Below are 19,199 nucleotides of genomic sequence, written 5' to 3'. Positions count from 1 at the left end.
TGAACAAGGGCAAAGAGGCCAGGCCTTTGTGCCCCTCCACTGACCACTCATGGGATGTGGGCTGCGCTTGAGAAAGGGGCGTAAGATCTGCCTTCAGCAAGGGCAATTCCAAACGCCACTGGAAATCAGTGCTGCACCCTAGCAGGGGATGGGGTGCCCAGATCCTGCAAGGGAGAGCGGGACGTGCCCCGCAGCACCACGATGTTTTAGTGGTTTTGATCCTTAAAAGACTACAATGAAGGGCGGCAACGACTCTGGTAAACCCAGCGGGTCACAACACTTAGGTTGCCGCCCCTTCCTTTTGCTTTAAAAAATACTTAAATTTGCTTTGATATTTAAAGACTTAAAAAGGCATTTCACTATGAAAAGGGCCTACATAATAACATTTTTTGGAAACATATAACCCTCATTTTGAACTCACTTTGCTGTTCCTTGGAGAATTAAATAATATTTATGCTCAGCACAGGGAGACGGACCAAGAATAAAAGAGTGGGTTTTTAGTCCAGACATTATTGGATAGAATTTTTAAAAGCCTTGACCAGTTCAGACCTGCTGAACAAATTCCACGCTGCTTCAACACATACTCAAAGAAAGACTTTAAATATATCCATTTCTTTGCTTCTCTTCAATTTATTGGGATATAATTTACAGAATATAAAATACACGTACTTTAAGTGCAGAGTTTGATGACTTTTGACAGTATACACAACTTAAATCTTTTTCTTATTTCAAGTACTTTTATCTGAGTAGTAGGTACCTAAAATAATGACAGATGTTCTTATTCTGTATAGTTTAGCAGTCTGCACATGCCAATTTCTGATATGATCCACCCTTAGATTTAACAGATCCTTAAATTCACTACTGTATAAAGTTTGACATGCATACACCCATATGATCACCACTACAATGAGTGTATATAACATTTCCATCACTTCCTTCCCAGTCCATCCTGTCCTTCCTGCACTCCACCCTCAGGCAATCCCTGATCTGCTTTCTATGTACAGGGGTTTCACACAATAGACTCATGTATTTGTATTCTTTTGTTTTTAAAATATTTTTTAATTGATTTTTTAGCGAGAGGGGAAAGGAGAGAGAGAGAGAAACATCCATGTAAGAGAGAAACATTGCATGCTCCCTGCACATCCCCTGCTGGAGATCGAACCCGCAACCCCGGGCATGTGCCCCAACGGGGAATGGAACTGAGACCTCTCAGTTCATGGAACAACGCTCAATCTACTGAGCCATACTGGCTAGGCTGTTTGTATTCTTTATATCTGGCACATTCCATTTGGTGTAGTATTTTTAAAGTAGTTTTATTGAGATATAATTTGTACTCAATGTAATTCATTCATTTTAAGCGTATACTTTGATGACCTGATAAATATATACAGCCATGTACTCACTGTCACAATCAAGGTAAGACATAGAACATACCTGTGGCCCTGCAAAATGCTCTCATTCTCCTTTTATGGTCAATCCTTAATCTGCAGAGTCTAATTTCCATTAATCCCCATGCTACCTTTTTCAAATTGGATGTTATTTTTTCATTTTTAGAAGGTCCATTTGGATCTTTTTTGAATCTCTCACTTCTTTGATCATGACGTTTTGTTTGTTTGTTTGTTTGTTTAAAAATACATAACACGTTTCCTTACGAGCTATATGTCTTTTCCCAGGAAGAGTGTGTCATTAGAGGGCACACGATTTGAATGCTGGTGATTTTAACATGAAAAGTGATTGCGTGAAGAAAAACAGTGGATAGACTCAGGAGAAGTGACAAATGGTACAAGCCATTTGCGGTGGATTACTGGATTTGTGTTTTTTTCCTACAAAGTTTTGTAGGAAACTTCCTACAAAGCATAGCAAGATGTGCCTTGAAATACACATATTTTCCTGTAGGAAAATCTTGGGTAAGTTACCATGTTTTTCCCCTACAATGTGCTGGTATTCAACTGAATAAGAGTTTCTCTTTTTCAGGAATAAGTGTGGGTGCCAAAGGTCTATTCCAATGTGTCTTCACTTCAAAGCACCCCCGTTGTTAGCATGTTTTCTTCTCCAAAGAGTGGTCTTGAGGCAGTTTCCTACTGATGTTGATGATGGGTCAAGTTTCTTTACTCTTCAAATGATGTATATCTATTAATTCCATCCCATCACATTATGAGAAAAAAGGAGATAACACATTCAAACTGGGCAGAAAATGACTATCATTGGGAACCCCGATTAGATCACTGGTTTATTATAAAAAAGATATAACTCAGGAACAGCTAGATGAAAGAGACACATAAAGTGAGATATGAGGATGGGGGTGGGGAAGGGTATAGATTTCTCCATGTGTTCACCAACCTGAAAGCTCTTTATGTTTTCAAATATGTTTATAAGATTAAAAATCTTAGCTTTTAATTTTGTAAGGTCCTTATCTACTAATTTTGTTATTTTTGTCACTTCTGTGTCTGTTCCTGTTGATTGATTTTTCCCCTGATTGTAGGTCAAAATTTTCTCATTTCCTTATATGTTTTGTGAATTTTGGTTGAATATTGGGCATTGTGAATTTTATGTTGTTAAGTGCTTATTTCATTCTATTCCTTTCATGAGTGTTGATTTTTGTCTTAACAAGCAGTTAAGTAACTTGGGATCAATTTAATCAAGACTTTCTTTTAAGTTTATTATAGTGGGTCCACCACAGTCTTTATTCCAGGGCTAATTTAGGCCCACTACTCTGGCAGCATAATTCCTGATAATATATTGTTATTATTTTTACTTTAAAGACTTATTTTCTAAAAACATATAAACTAAGAAAAATTATTTTGTTTTAAATGATGCACTTATCATTTTTTTGTGTGTGTGTGCATAGATACAAATTTCTTTCTGGTATATTATTTCTCCCCAAAGAATGTTCTTTAACATTTCTTTCTTTTTTTTTTTTAATCCTCACCCGAGGACATTTTTCCATTTATCATCAGATAGAGTGGGAGGGAGGGAGAGAGAGGGAGAAGGAGAGAGAGAGAGAGGGAGAGAGAGAAACATCAATGTGAGAGAGACACATCAACTTGTTGCCTCCTGCATGACCTAACCAGGGCTGGGGACGAACTGCAACTGAGGTATGTGCCCTTGACCGGAATCAAACCTGAGACTCATTGGTCCTTGGTCGATGCTCTAACTGCTGAACCAAACTGGCCAGGGCTCTTGAACATTTTTTATAGTGAAGATCTTTCAAGTTTTGTTTGTCTAAAAAAAATATTTATTCTGCCCTTATTTTTGGAAGATATTTTTTCTGGATATAGAATCCTAAAATGGTAGTTTTTTCTTTTAGATATTAAAGATATTGTTCCATTATTTTTTGATTTGTATTGTTTTTGATAGGAAGTTTGTGGTCATTTTAATCCTTGTTTCTCTACAAAATATTTATTTTTATTCTCTGGCTACTTTTTATTTATTTATTTATCCTCACCCGAGGACATTTTTCCATTTTTTGTTCAGGTAGAGTGGGAGGGAGAGAGAGGAACAGAGAGAGAGAGAGAAACATCAATGTGAAAGGGACACATCAAGTGGCTGCCACCAGCACAACCGACCAGGGCCGGGGACAAACTGCAACTGAGGTATGTGCCCTTAGCAGGAACCGAACCTGGGTCTCTCCGGACCGCAGGCCGACGCTCCAACCGCTGAACCAAACCGTTCTCTGGCTACTTTTAAGATACTCTCTTTATCACTGGATTTGAGAAATTTAATTGTGATGGTGTTGATGTGGTTTTATTTATGTATTGTGATTAGGATTCTTTGAGTGGTGGCTTACTGTTTTTATTAAATTTGGAAAACTTTTAGTGTTTTCCTTCAAACATTTTTAAATCCTTCCTTTATTGGGACCCTGATCACATCTATACAGATTAAATATATTGTCTCACGGGTCACTATCACCTTGTTCAATTAAAAATAAAATTTTTTCTTCTTCGTGCTTCATTTTGAATAGTTTCTATTGCTATGGTCAAGTCTACTAACCCTTTCTTTAGTACTATATATTTTTTGTCCCCACCAGTATATTTTTTTCATTTCAGATATAATATTTTTCATCTCTAGCATTTCCATTTGTGTCTTTTTCATGTCATCCATTTCTCACTTCACATGTTCATGTTTTCCTTATATCCTGACCTTATTATAATATAGTAGTTCCCCCCTTATCTGTGAGGAATATGTTCCAAAATCTCCAGTGGATGCCTGATGATATAAAATCAGTATCATGAGTGTTTTCAATTTATTTTGTGATCAAGTTATTTTTTTATGACACAAATTTGATTTATATAAACAAGGAATCAATTTCACTTAATAACATTAAGGTCATTGGCTTTTTATGGCTTAAAACATAAAACCATTTTAGTTGCAATTCAGTGGTTACCAGTACTCCCAGATATAAGACATTCAACATCTTGTTAAGAATAATAGTCATTTCAGCATTAATATGGAAAAAACATTTTGCCTAATTATTACAATAATAAATCTAAAGCTCAAATAACAAAAATTGGAGCAAACTTTAGTTAAAATTAGAATTAAAACCACCAACCTTAGAAACTAATTAAGGAAGTTGGCATTTCTGTTCCTTTTTGTGTGTGTGTTTTCTCTTTCTGCATACCTGGTTTGCTTGTTTTAAATGAGTTATGCACAAGAATAGTCTCCACCAAAGGACAGAGGTAGACTATGTTCCCAACCATGAATAATTAATTTCCCACATTCCCAAATGAACCATTGTGCAGCTAAAGAAATCTGGCATTGAGACTAAACAAAGATAAACATTCAGGTAGCAATGAGTTTACAAGTCATTTCTGGCCGGGAAAAGGGTCTGTCAGTGTTCCTGTCAGTGGCCATAACTAGTCACTGTAGCACTCTTGGATTGACCCAACTAGAGAGGTGTCTTCTACTGATGTAGAGAATCACTTTGTCGTGCAATTTTCGTGCTAGAGGAATTTTTATAATCAGTGCTCTCGTTCATTTTATAGTAGAGTCAATGAATTTTTGGTGCCCAGGAGGCTGCCATTGCAGCTGTTGCCTTGTGGCTGGAAAGGAAGACATGTTCCTGGTATCCTCTCAGTCCAAATGCATTTTTCATTAAAACTATTCACAAATGAGAGTGAGTACAGTTGCAAACAAATTATTGTCCCCCAGCTTTCATATATTAGGGGCTAAATTGGCTTTCTGGTTGGATGAGGAACTGAGTTTGAGACAATACGAGTTTCAAGCTATAGGGGGTCCTTGTTATTCCCATATTCATTAGAGTAGTCTCTATAGTTATGAGGTTGCAGGATGCATAGGGAAGCCAAAGTCAGAGGGAAGCAAAAACCATCAAAGCCTAAAAATATTCACTAATGGTCTGACCACTTGAGAAATTGGTTCTTAGACAAACAACTGTCCCAGTTTAACACTAAAATATTTCTCATCTCATCACATCAAGGCCTTTTGTGGCCTGCCTCTTGCTGATGCTCAAATGTTGTTAACATATAACAATAAAATACAAACACAAAATATTCAGGAACTCGTAAAGTTAGTGAAAGTACTGTTGGAGAATTGTTGGACTCACACTCATAGTTTTGAACAATGTGGGTCTGGCAGAGTTAACCTGATGAACAATTGAAAGAGAAAAATCTAGTCTAAGTGAGGTCAGGATATATTCCTAGGCTGACAGTGATATGATCATCAAAGGATTAAGGGAAGCATAGAGGAAATTAATGATGTCCTAGATTTCTTTCCTAATTACTTTCTTTATAACCACACTGAAAAAAAAACAAACATAAATGAGCTATGTCTTATTATCATGCAATTTATTTGAAAAATAGTAACCTTTCCACTCCCCATCAAAACCCTCATGCAAGCGATCATTTTTAAAAATTAAGGCATAATTATAATTTCACCTACCTTTTATAAAATGTAATATAAATTTATCTTTTATACATTTTAGTTTTATTGTTTAAGATCAAGTTCCTCTCAAGCTGGTTTTATATTTAGTGTAAAGTTTTGGTCCCTATTTTAAAAGGATTCATTTTAACTGAACTTTTAACCAATTATGTGACTGTATCTTTATTCAAGAGAAATTTGGCATTACAGTTCTTCAGTAAATTGAGGACCAAAAATAAATGCCCTTGGTAACTTTTCTCATATGGATCCTTTGAACTCTTTGAGATAAATACCTGTCCATCTGGAGGCCTCTAGAAATGCAAATTATTTTTAAGAGACTGGCTGCCTTAATGAACACTAGTTATAACCCATAGTTCTGGCCTGAAAGTACTTTTAGGCTCCCTTTATGGCAAGAAAAGGAGGACCTTGCAAATCCTAGAACTTAGAAGGTGTCCCTGCCCTGGCCAGTTTGGCTCAGCGGTTAGAGCGTCGGCCTGCGGTCCGGAGACACTCGGGTTCGGTTCCCGCTAAGGGCACGTACTTCGGTTGCAGTTTGTCCCCGGCCCTGGTTGGTCGTGCGGGTGGCAGCCACTCGATGTGTCCCTTCACGTCGATGTTTCTCACTCTCTCTCCCTTCCTCTCTCTCCCTCCCACTCTATCTGTACAAAAAAAATGGAAAAATATCCTTGGGTGAGGATAAAAAAAAATAAAAAAAATGGAAGGTGTCCCTGTTGTGGTCCTGCCATCTCCATCCTCATCTCTCCCTTTTCTCTACCCTGTGTGCCTCACCTCCTCCACTCCGATTTCCTTTCCTCATGCAGGGCTGTCTTTCCCAGCCCCAAGGCATTCTGGTTGCAACAGCAATCATCCTGACAATTGTCCGAGATGCCATTCAGCTTTGGATATTCACAACCAGATGGGAATTAGCCATGTTACCATCTTCAGGTACAAATACAATCAAATGTCTTTTATTTAATTTCTCCAGTGACACCCTGGAGCCCGCGTTTTTTCCTCATTAAGCAGGAAGCTTCTACTTTTTGCTCTTGATCTCACCTCTCCCCACTCCCACAATTATTCAAGTATCCTGAAGGCCAGTTCAGTTCAAAGGCTTTGTCATGCCCCCACATTCCAGCAGGTAAAGAACTGGAAAGTCTGATTCATCTGGAGTGGGCTTCACTTAATAGTTGTCATGATTCATTTTGTGCCCTATGGTGTTTTCACTGTTGAAAATGAACCTGCACAGTTCAGTGTGTCATCCAATGATTTAAGGATGTCATTTCTCTTCCAGCTCTGCCAGGTCTTGATGGCACAATTGGTAAACATTTTTTTTTTTAAGTTTATGCAGATATGTTCAACCAAATGATCCCAGAGCCTAATCTCTGTGCAGGAAGGGCAATGTCTGGATAGGTTTGGAGCCTCTGCCATCCTTCTTCCCTCCACCCTATTTTCCCCATCCATTTGGTGCAAGAGTTGAGTTCAAATTTTCCATTTCTTCCTTTTGGTTTCCCCTTTGAGACCCTACTGCTCCTTTGCTACCAATAGACCTCAGATAAGAACCTTCCAATCTATTAGAGAACTTCCCAATAAAATGGAACTTCAAAAAGGTGGTTTTCCTGGCGGTAAAGAGAACCACAAAAATCTGTGAACTTATAAGGAATCATCTAGTCCAAGCCCTTTATTTTAGAGAGGAAGAAGAAAGAAATAAAGGAAAAGGCTCAAAATATAAATCTAGTCAATGAAAGATCTGGGACCAGAACTCTGCTATTTTAGCACAGCACTCTGCATTCACAAGTTTAATTTCATGGCACAATCAATGAAACTCTTCCCAAAAAGCTTTAACTTATATTTTGTTTGCTGGGAGAACAATGGAAACAAGCCATGGGCTTCTTAGAATTGTGGAGACATCTTTTTACATGTCCTCCTTTGTCATAGATGGTGACAGCATTGGACAGTAGGTGAATATTGAAGCTACTTTCGTGTACTTTTTATTTTTTTAACTCATCTTTATTATTGAATGTATTACAGATGTCCCCCCACCTTTTTTCCCCATTGACCCCCCTCTTCAGCCTTCCCCACACTATTGTCGGTGTCCATTGGTTATTCATATATGCATAGAAGTTCTTTGGTTTATCTCATCTTCCCCTCCCTTCCCCTTTCCTTTTGAGGTTCATCAGTCTAACAACCAATTTGTACTTCTTAATTCCTTCATCTTTTTCACCCATTCCCCCAGCCCCACCCATCTGGCAAGCAACAAAAGGTTCTCTGGCCCTGGCCAGTTTGGCTCAGCAGTTAGAGTGTCGGCCTGCGGTACAGAGAGACCCGGGTTCGGTTCCCGCTAAGGGCACGTACCTCGATTGCAGTTTGTTCCCAGCCCTGGTTGGTCGTGCGGGTGGCAGCCACTCGATGTGTCCCTTCACATCGATGTTTCTCTCTCTCTCTCTTCCTCTCTCTCCCTCCCGCTCTGTCTGAACAAAAAAATGGAAAAATGTCCTCGGGTGAGGATAAAAATAAATAAATAAATAAATAAATAAATAAATAAATAAATAAATAAAATAATAAAATAAATAAATAAAAGGTTCTCTGTATCTATGAGTCTGTTTCTGTTCTGCTTGCTCATTTTGTTGGTAGATTCAATTGTTGATAGATATGTATTAATTGTCATTTTATTGTTCATATTTTTGTTCTTCTTTGCCTTCAAGAAGACCCTTCAACATTTCATGTAATACTGGTTTGGTGGTGATGAATTCCTTTAGCTTTTTCTTGTCTGGAAAACTCTGTATATGTCCATCGATTCTAAATGACAGCTTTGCAGGATAGAGTAATCATGGTTGTAGGTCATTGCATTTCATTACCTTGAATATCTCTTGCCACTCCTTTGAGAAATCAGATAACAGTCTTATGGAAGCTCCACTGTAGGTAACTAACTGCTTTTCTCTTGCTGCTTTTAAGATTCTCTCTTTGTCTTTAACCTTTGGCATTTTGATGATGACGTGTCTTGCCGTGGACCCTTTGGGTTCATCTTGTTTGGGACTCTCTGTGCTTCCTGGACTTGTATGTCTGTTTCCTTCACCAAGTTAGGGACGTTTTCTGTCATTATTTTTTCAAATAGGTTTTCGATTTCTTGTTCTCTCTTTTCTCCTCTGGCACCCCTATGATGTGAATGTTGGGACAACTTGAAGTTGTCCCAGAGGCTCCTTACACTATTCTCATTTTGGGGGATTCTTTTTTCTTTTTGCTGTTCTGATTGGGTGTTTTTTGCTTCCTTATATTCCCAACTGATGGTTTGCTTTTTGGCTTTACCTACTCTACTACTGATTCCTTATAAATTATTCTTTATTTCAGTTAGTGTATCTTTCATTTATGACTGTTCCTTTTTTATGTTGTTGATGTTCTCACTAAGTTCTTTGGAGGTCTCCTTAAGTTCCTTGAAGGTCTCACTAAGTTCCTTGAATGTCTCACCAAGTTCCTTGAGCAGTCTTATAATCTATGTTTTGAACTCTGCATCTGATTGATTGCTTATCTCTATTTTGTTTAGTTTTTTTCTTGGAGTTTTGTTTCTTTTCTTTCATTTGGGACATGTTTCTTTGTCTCCTCATTTTGGCTGCTTCCCTGTGATTGTTTCTATGTATTAGGTAGAGTTGCTATGTTTCCTAGGCTTCCTAGGGTGGCCTATTGCTGTAGGTGTCCTGTAGGATCCAGTGGCACAGCCTCTGTGATCACCCTAGCTGGGCACCCCTAGTGTGGAGTGTACACCCTTCTGTTGTAATTGAGTCTTGACTGCCATTGGCAGGTCAACGGGAGGGATTTCCTCAGGCTGATCAGCTGCAAGAACTGGCTGTGCCCACTGTCCACTGGCCTCTGACTACCTTGGAGGATCAGCTGTGTAGGGACCAACCACACAGAACAAGACTTACTTCATCAGGGCTCTGGTACCCACTGAGTCTGCTCATTGAGTGTGTCACTTATGGAGGTGGTTGGGTGGTGGTTCTTTGATGTGATCTAAAGCTATCCACTGGGTGTGCTGGCTCTGGGGCATTGTCAGCCTCTGCCTGTGTTCTACCTGGGGTCACCCAGCATAAGCTACAAAGTGATCTGCCAATATCTGCTTCTTGTGCTGGGCTTAGAGGTGCTCAGGAAAAGCAAAGTTGTGAACCAAGTCTGGCTGCTTCTAGTGCCTGGCCTAGGGCCACTTAACGAGAGGTATAGGTTTCACTAAGACCAGATGCTGCTTGTTTGAGAGATGTTAGGAAACTTTGAAGCAGGATCCAAGACAGGCCAGTCCTATGGTAAAACCTTTGGAAACAGCTTGGGTGGGCCCAAAAGTTTGGTGGGGCAGGGCCTCAGGGCATCACTAGGGCAGGACAAACTGTGAGCTAAGTTGCTGGAGTTCCAGATATGGCAGCCAGCCACCTGCCACCCCAGGGAAGGGCTCACCAAAGGAACATCAGCCTCTGTCAGCATGTCTGTCCGGGAGAAAGCCGCCTCTCCAGCCCTCATCCCAAGGCCAACAGCTCAGTTCTTCCCTGTATGTCTCTGGCGCCCTTCCAGCTGCCTCCCCTCCAAGCTTAGAGGGAGAGAGTCCGACAAGTCCGTGCACGGGCCCTTTAAGGAGCTGCCTGGGGCTCCAGCTGCCTCAGCTTCCCTGAGCCTCAGTTCCCGCTGGTTTTCCAGCCAGAAGTGATGGGGATTCTCTTCCTGGCACTGGAACCCTGAGCTGGGTGCCTGGTGTGGGACAGGGACCCCTCAGTCCTCAGAGAGGACCTTCCCAGCCCAGGTTTCCCCCTGATTTTTATCCGCCACACTTGGGTGTGGGACCAGCCCGTCTGCCTCCATCCCTCCTACCAGTCTCAGTGTGGCTGCTGCTTTAATCTTGTAGTTGTAGGACTTCCGTTCGGCTCGGTTTCAGGCGGTTCTGAATGGTGGCTGTGTTGTCGTTTAGTTGTAACTTTGATGTGATTGTGGGAGGAGGCGATACCGCATTTACCTACCTGCCATCCTGACCGGAAGGCCTTCAAGTATACTTACACTATGCCCAACTTTTAAAACAATTATTTAAAAAGTAAATCAACATTAAAAAAAAAAAAAAAAAAGGTGAGGGGGTAATGGGATATAGAGTTGTCATATGAATTTGTTTATGTGTGCAAATGCTTACACAGTAGCTTGGCTAGCCTGGGTTGAGTGGATTCCTTTCAGACCTTCTATTCCATGAGTTGGACCCAAACCACTGAGGCTGCGTGACGATGGCAGATTGAAAGTACTGCGGAATGGTTGTCCTCTGATACCTCTTCCTGTTCTTCACGTAGAATCTTCTTTCTGGCTGGTTCTTTGGGTTTTCTTCTCAGGCTGTGCAGCTAGTTTCCTTCTCTCACTAGAGCTGTACCTTTCCGAGCTTGAAAACATGACAGCCAGGACTGGCTCCTGGGTCCAGACTTGAAGTCGCTGTTTTGTCACACCTCTTATCCCGTGATGCCAGGGACAAGCACTGCAGCACTTTGGCAAATGTACCCATTTTCATACCCAGGAGGTTTCTATGGGGTGCAGTTGGGTCAAACCGCAGAAAGATCTCCGACTGCCACCCCCAATGAGCTGTGCCTGCTGGCCCGACAGTGGCCTAACCATGAACACGCAGAGCAGGCCACTCAGCTGACTCCTCCCTGAGCTCCCAGTAAGCCTGTCCAGATCCTCTCCACACGGCGAGGTTCACCCAGACGGGGAGGAGACCGTCACACTTTCCCGCTAAAAAATGTTCAATCTGTCTCATTACATTCCTTGCTACATTTGTTTTTTGGCCTTTGGACCCAGCTCAGTGCCTGGAACATAACAGACATTTGGGGAATATAGTTTGATTAAACATTTAAAAAAATTAGTGACCCAATTAGATGGAGAACTCTGCCCTGGGCTCAGAGTGAAAAACAGAAGGTGAGGAATGAAGGTGGGTGAGGGTGGGGTGTGCCATAGGCAAACACGAGTGTTGGGAGTGGTTAATGTTGATTTCATAGATGAATGAAGACATTTGATCACCCTGTAAATATACAAGTGTACAGTTATCTAAATGGCACACTCAGCTTGTAGTTATAAGGTGCTAAAATAACTACGAAGAATGAAAGAGTCCATCAATCAAGTGGTTGTGTTGCCTGTGTGAAAGTCAAACACCCAGCGTGACTGCAGCTCTCCGGCGCTGAATCGCCCTTTTGTGCTGTGGTGCAAGGTCGTGGTGCAAAGTGCCCGCGAGGCAGCGCTCGGCTGCCCGGTGATTACAGGGCTGCGGCTCCCTCCCGTGTGAACAATGCCACAAGTAAACTTGCTAAGCCAGGTGCTGGCTCAGCACACACTTGTTGAAGTCAGTGACTGAGGATGTTTAATCATCCAGGTTGTCAGGCGATCGTTTCTTCTTGCAGGGCATTATATAGGTGGTGGAAGGGACAAAGGAATAGAATAAATGTGCAAAGTAGGTTCCATTTTGTGATCTTGCCAATTTACAGGCAATTTCTTTTTCAGTTGTCACAGAGAAAGACACATTTATGTACCTGTGCACTATTACTTAAAAACTCAGTGGTAAGCTGAACAATGGCCCCAAAGACATCTAAATTCTGATTCCAGGCACCAGGGAATAAGCTACTTTCCATGGCAAAGGTCCACCTCATCTCTCCCCCATTCTTCTCCCTCTCCCTACCCTCCTCTCGTCCCCTCTTTCTTCTCTTCCAACTCTCTCCTTCCCCTCCTCCACCCCTTCTGTCTCCTCTCTTCCCCTCTTACTCCTCTCCCAATCCTTCTCCTCCCTTCCCCCGCTTTCTTCCTCTTGTAGCCAGCACTCACTCACTGGACATTCTGGCATTTCCGTGAGCGCTGCTGGGGTGAGGGGCAGCCATGCCACGTGGAGCCCGCTTGGCACCCTCCACCTCCTCGTCGCCCCACCTCAAGCCGGCAGGACGACCGTATCTGTACAATGCTGCAGGGAAAGTCTCCAGCGAGAGCACCTGTTCACACCTGCCCTTCTGAGGGCAAAGCCCAGGATTCTGAGACTTTTTTCAACTCCTCTCTAGGAACACCTATGTCAAAACAAATGGACACAACTGGGAGGCTTAGGACAACAGAAATTTATCCTTTCAGGCCAGAAGTCTGGCAGGTTCTTGTCATGTTTCTCAGTTCCCATGCTGTTAGGGACTGTATGCTTGTGTTTGTGTCCCTACACCCCTCTCCCCCAATTCCCCTGTTAAAACCCTAACCCTGAATGGGACAGTATTTGTCGATGGGCCTTCGGGAGGTGATTAGGTTTGAATGAGGTCATGAGGGTGGGGCCCGATCGGTGTCTTTATAAGAAGAGAAAGAGGCACCAGAGCATGACTCCCTCTCTGCCGTGTAAAGACACAACGAGAAGGTATTCATCTGCATGCTAGAAACAGTACTCTCACTAGGAACCAAATCTTCTCACATCCTGATCTTGGACTTCCCAGCTTCCAGAACTGTGAGAAATGAATGTGCATTGTTGAAGCCCCCAGACTGTGGTATTTTGTCATAGCAACTCGAGCTGACTAAGACACATGCCTTGTGAAGAGATTCTGCGTGACTCAGGCCCCCTGTCTGAGGCAGGCTCCAGGGCAGGCCTTGTGAAGGTCAGGCCGGGGATGTCAGCTGTGTGTGTTGATCTCCTCAGGTCCCAGGGCTACGTATGCTCGAGTGTGTGTGCATGTGTGTGTGTGTGTGTGTGTGTGTGTGTGTGGCATTTCAATAGGAGGCGCTGGTCTTACCCAAAGGGCCTGCTCTCTAATGGTGGCGTTTGAAACTTGACTGACAGCTGCTGAGACACCTCAAGGGTTCTCAAAACACAGCAAGGAGGCTGCCTCTGGTTCTCCTGAGATGGAGCCCCAGGTCAGGACCGTGGCAGAACTCAGAGGCATTCTCCGCATTCCTACAGGCAACCCTGGTGACACTGGATGGCATTCTGGGCTGGTCGGAGGGGATGCCTCTGCACGCAGGGTTGGTGCATCTGTGGAGGGAGAGTGCACCCACAGACCCAGGACGCTCGCTGCAGCCCTGGCCCGGCACGAAGGCCAGGTCCCCGGGTTTTCGCTTGCTTGTTTTATTTTGTTTTTTAAGCTGCTGAAGCACACACGCTGTTTCATGATGAGTTGAGGCAGCCAACATATGGTTTCTAGACCTCCTTTGTTGAACCTGTTCCAGCGCCGAGATGTAACAACCCCCCTCAAGTGTAAAAAAACCCCTTAACTCATGTAACTGAAATTTTAAGTACCACTCAGGTCTGGTTTCAAGTTTGGCAATAAAACAAAAATCTTTCTCACAATTTCATAGATTGGGTCTCTCTGGTATATATCAAGTAAGTGCAGTTAGCTGAAGCCTCTACTATTTCTGGGGTGAAATGAATAGGCTAGTTCAGCGCGCCCCTCGCCGTGCGGACGCGCAGCCGGGGCAGCTCTTGGCTCCCGCTGCCCCCGAAAGCTGGATCGGGCAGCACACGGAACTGGGAGCTGGACGAACTGGAGAAGTAACACTGACCAAGCTGTAACATATATGGGTCTATAAATCTTTAAGTCTTTGATGGGAACGAACTTGTTTACTCAGATCTCCTAATCTCCCCGTTTTAAAGCAAGTTCGTCTCAGCGCAGTTGACATGTGTCCCGGTTCCAAAGCAAACAGGACGGGGTTTCAGATGAGCCCGGAGAATAAGCGTCTGGCACGCAAGGAAGCTGATACCGGCTCCCAGAAAACTGGCAGGAAAGGGTTAAATGGCAAACACAAGGCCCCACAGCAGTTAACCTACCTCCTCGGACCAGGTTTCTAAGAAATACAAAAACAGACGTGGTCCAGCTGGTGTGGCTCAGTGGTTGAGCGTGGACCCATGAACCAAGAGGTTGCCGGTTCGATTCCCGGTCAGGACAGGTGCCCAGGTTGTGGGCCAGATCCCCAGTGGGGGCATGCAGGAGGCGGCCAGTCGATGTTCTCTTTCATCGATGTTTCTGTCTCTCTCTCCCTCTCACTACAATCAATAAAGAAAAAAAAAATAGAAGTAGTCATGCCGGTCCGCTAGGAGCTGCCGTCCTGCTGGGGAGATAAGATGTAACCCAGGGGGAAATGAAGCAGCAGAAAGGTGTTTGAGTAACGTGTTAAAGGAGAATGACAGTGATCCTGGGCTCATTGCCAAAGCCATCCTATTAGCAGACACTGCTCTGCTCTGGACGGGAACCCCTGACTTCAGCCCAGGGGCGGGGTGCGGAGGTGAGCGGACCGCCGAGGGGGTCGATCCAGGTGGGCAGAATAAGGAGGCCGAGGGCACAGAAAAGGGTTGAAAGAGGTGCTGCGAGAGACAGAAATTGGGGAGGGATGTTGGGGAAACTGAGGCATTTGGACTTCACATTTTACAAGTTCTCTGAGAGAAACGGGAAGGAGAAAGCCCCTGCTACGAAGTCCAGGTTTTACAATCACCGATGTCGGAGGGGCTTGCTCACCGCAGATGTCCGAGTGCTGTTCATTGTACAACCTCAGGTTCAGGTTGTGTCCAGCAACACTGAGATCTCAGCTATGAAAACCAGGATTTTAAAGGCCAATTCCTGTCCGGTTTTCCAGTTAGGATTTTTGTGTCTGGTCTTTTTCTTTTTAAAACATAGAAAGAAGTGTTGTTTTGTCCAAAGTAGTTGGAAATATCTCACGTGAGAAGTTTTCTCACTAGAAAAAAAAAAATTGCGTAATCACGCTCAGGTGTGCCTCACATCTGCGCACTTTAATTTACTAGAAGTAATGCTTCTAGCAGAGGGAATTTTCTGAAAATCTCTCCAACCCTAGAATACAGTGTTACCAAAAGGGAGGAAAACGGAAGGTTTTGGATCTAGGACTTGATGCCGGTTTACAGAGGGTCAGTGGCTCTGAAGCATGGCTCCGTGTTAAACTGGCTTCTAGCAGACAGAGGCCCCAGAACCCCGGACCCTGCTTGCCATCCTGACCGAAGGCACTGCCCTTCTCCAGCTGCCTCGCAGGCTTCCACACAGAGCTTCCCGGCACACCGAGGGAAGATGTAAATGGTGCGTCGGGGTGTGGCCTTGGTGTCTCAGAGTTTCCCCCATGCTGATGCTGGTACAGTACAGATGACTCAGTGGCTTCCACTATCCCCAGCAAGCATTTCAGCTATTTGCCCTCGGACCGAGCCTGGGCAGCTTCGGAGCCCTGCCCTGGCCCTGGCCTTTTCAGAGGACACAGATCCCTGTTTGACAAAGCCCACTGCAGTGTAGCCCATACCCAAGTGCATAATTTACCGATGAATATGCCCCATTGTGAGTCTGAATGTGCTCTGCTGCCCGTGGCTATTCTGTAGAAAGCCTGTTTGTGTACTTATGGAAAGGATTTAAGGGTGGCCGAGTTGCTGCGTTCTGGGGAAGCGAGAATGGAGAAGCTGGGGTTTCCAGGGCACAACAGGGGCGACGAGAGCCTAGACAGCCAGGTGATTGTGGAGGGTGGGCAGAGGGTGCGGGGTGGTGAGACACGGACCACAAAGAAGAGAAGGTGGGTAAGTATACAGGGCCAGTTCGCAGGGGCCCCACTGGAGGGGGGTTGAGGATGGAGGGAGAAAGACCAGAGTCAGGCTGAGCGTACCTGTGCAGGTGATTCTGCAGGCTTGGTTCCTTTACCGCTCTTTTCTCGTTTCTTCCTCCTTCTACCATAGGGGTCATGCCCTGTGTTTCGGTACAGTAACAGTGTCTTTTATTTGCTGATGATTTGACATTTGGGGCCTGGCTGACCCTGGAGGAATTGATTCTCCCAGGGCTAGCCAGTTCCTAGAGATTGTAAACAACTCGCCTACAAGGATGCTTTTCAATAAAAACCAACCAATTCAGAGTCCACATCCCAACACCTCCTTTATTGGGCTCCCACCCTCTGGGCTACTATCCACCTGCCTTAATCACCCCAGGGTCTGGTACCAGAGCCCCCAGAAATTGTTCAAACTAGCCAATACTGACTAGCTTACCCTGCCCCGCTCGGCCCTTCCTGCAGAAACCAATATAAAGGTTCTTGCCCACAGTTGCCCACCCCCCTCTTCCTCTTGACCAACCCTGTATTTCCCCATGTGGCCCCTCATGGAGGCACGGTGCCTCCTTCTCTTGAGAACTGAGTGACAAACTATCCTTTCAATGGCAATCATGTCTTTTTTTTTTTTAATTAACTTTTGTTACAGATGTTTCTCCTAGTCATGTCTTAATCTGTTGGTGTCATCATATCCAAATAATAATAAAACCTGTTAAAACATTCAGTTAAAAAAAATCTCATAGGCCAATGCCTTACCCAAGTCAGCCTGCTCCTTAAGTCCCCACACTCCTAAATCACCCTGTTTCCGGTCCTCATCACTCTCTTGGCGCTAGAGACTTCATCTAGTTGATAAGTAAGCCATTAAGTGAAACTGAAATGAAAATTAAAATGTAACTAAGGGTTTATTAGCCCTTAGCAAAAGTGCCTAATATTATCCCTGAAGTTATATATTTAAGGCTGAAGTAAATCCTAAAGAATCTATTTTCTTAGATAGGCAAAGTTTGGCCTGGGAGTGGAAATGAAGCGAAATTAAGTAGATTTTCGATCCATTGACCTAGAAAGATCCTGGCCACGAGTGACTGGACTTGGGTGGCAGTTTTGAGAGATGCAAGGACAAGAAAAGTCAAAGGTTTATTCGGTGATTAGGATCTGCCAGGACTACTCCAAAGCTTTCATGACTCATTTACTACTCTAACAAAATTCTGAGGAAAGTGCTATTATTTCATTTTAAAAATAAGAAGACCAAGGCGTGCAGGAGATGAATATCTTGTCTCCTAGGGTTGCTCAGCTAAGTGACAGAGGCGTCTTCAAAGCCATGTCCTGTGATTCCAGAGGCTGTTTTCCACTGCTGTGCCATCTTGTACAGGACAAAGAGACCCCTTTCAGGAACCAGACAGACCCATGGACAAATCTAACCCTACTAATGATTCGTTGTGTGATTTTGTTAGTAACCTGGCTATCTGTGTTTAAGGGTTCATCTATAAGAGTGATCATCCTCACCCAATAGGTCTGTTCTTAGGATAAAGTAAGATAATAATCACTAAAGAAAGCACTGAACACCACGGAACATAAATAAGTAGATAATACCAGTGCCCCCTCCATTGCTGAGCATGGCTGGTCATTGCATTAAGACACCACACCAGGGATTCCGTGGTTGCTCAGACCTGATTTAGTCTACACGGGGAGAATCAAGAAACTGGGAAGCGTGTCACTCGCAAAGTCTTATTCTGAAGAATGGCAGAGGCAAGCAGGCTGATATGCAGCCTGCATGCTCTGGTATGCTCATCGCAGTTGTTAACATATGAAATAAGTTCGCTTGGGTTGGCACTTTACTGTTTTCCTGAGACTCCTTTCCTACCCTGGTCTCTGTCACACTGAGTGCCCAGGCGGGGCCTCCAGGATGCTCCTCGCAGCACCCGAGCTGGTGCCCGTCTGCTGGGGCCCATGCCGCTGTGGTTGTTAGACGCTAGGACATCGCCACTGCAGGCAAGAGCAGCAGAAGGGCTGCGCTGTGGGCCTCAGGTGAAGACCCCAGATTCTTGGGTGGGGGCCAGCCAAAGCAGGAAGCATGAGCTGGGCACTTTGCCATCCTTTTATGTGTTTAGGGATCAAAGAGAGAAACAGAGCAAACTACAGTTTTTCCTCCTTCCTCTCCTCCCGTCTCTTCATCCACGCTGCTGAAAGTGACCTCCTTAGTGGTAGGTTAACATTTTTAGACCCTCAGCAAAAAACTGAAAACGCCCATGTTTATGAAAACGTTATTCTAAATCGGATCTGTGCCACGTTCAGTTAATCCGAGAGATAAAGTCACCTTTCTCTGGGCTTACGTCTGATCACATGTGGCCTCTCTGAACTATCACTGCTCCTAACGATAAGGGCCACTTCTTGAGAACACCCTGCCATGTATTCTGTCTGTACTGGGACCACCCAGCCACATTCACGTTCAAAGTCAGTCTGGATACAATTGGCTTCGATTAGATCTTTGGAAAACATATCTGCAGTTTCCTGTCAGCTTGTCCATGAGGCCAGGAGGGATCATAAGAATCACATTTGAGCTGTCCGTTGGTTCCTGGTTAGGTGACTTTGGAGTGTGAGCCACGGTCTTATTCAATTTGCTATGGCCATTTGGGAGAAGACTTCTGAGATCTGGCAAACTCAGCTACAGATAGTTCATAAACCATGTTAATCGTACCACTGTCAGAGAGAAACACCCAACTCACATTTCCTTTCATATATAATAACTGCACAGCTTTCCACATAACTCTTCGCAAATAATCCTGTTTGTCTTCTCA

This window comes from Molossus molossus, unplaced genomic scaffold (genome assembly GCF_014108415.1).
Source record: "Molossus molossus isolate mMolMol1 unplaced genomic scaffold, mMolMol1.p scaffold_m16_p_8, whole genome shotgun sequence".
Classification (NCBI taxonomy): domain Eukaryota; kingdom Metazoa; phylum Chordata; class Mammalia; order Chiroptera; family Molossidae; genus Molossus; species Molossus molossus.
This window is presented reverse-complemented; position numbering follows the sequence as displayed.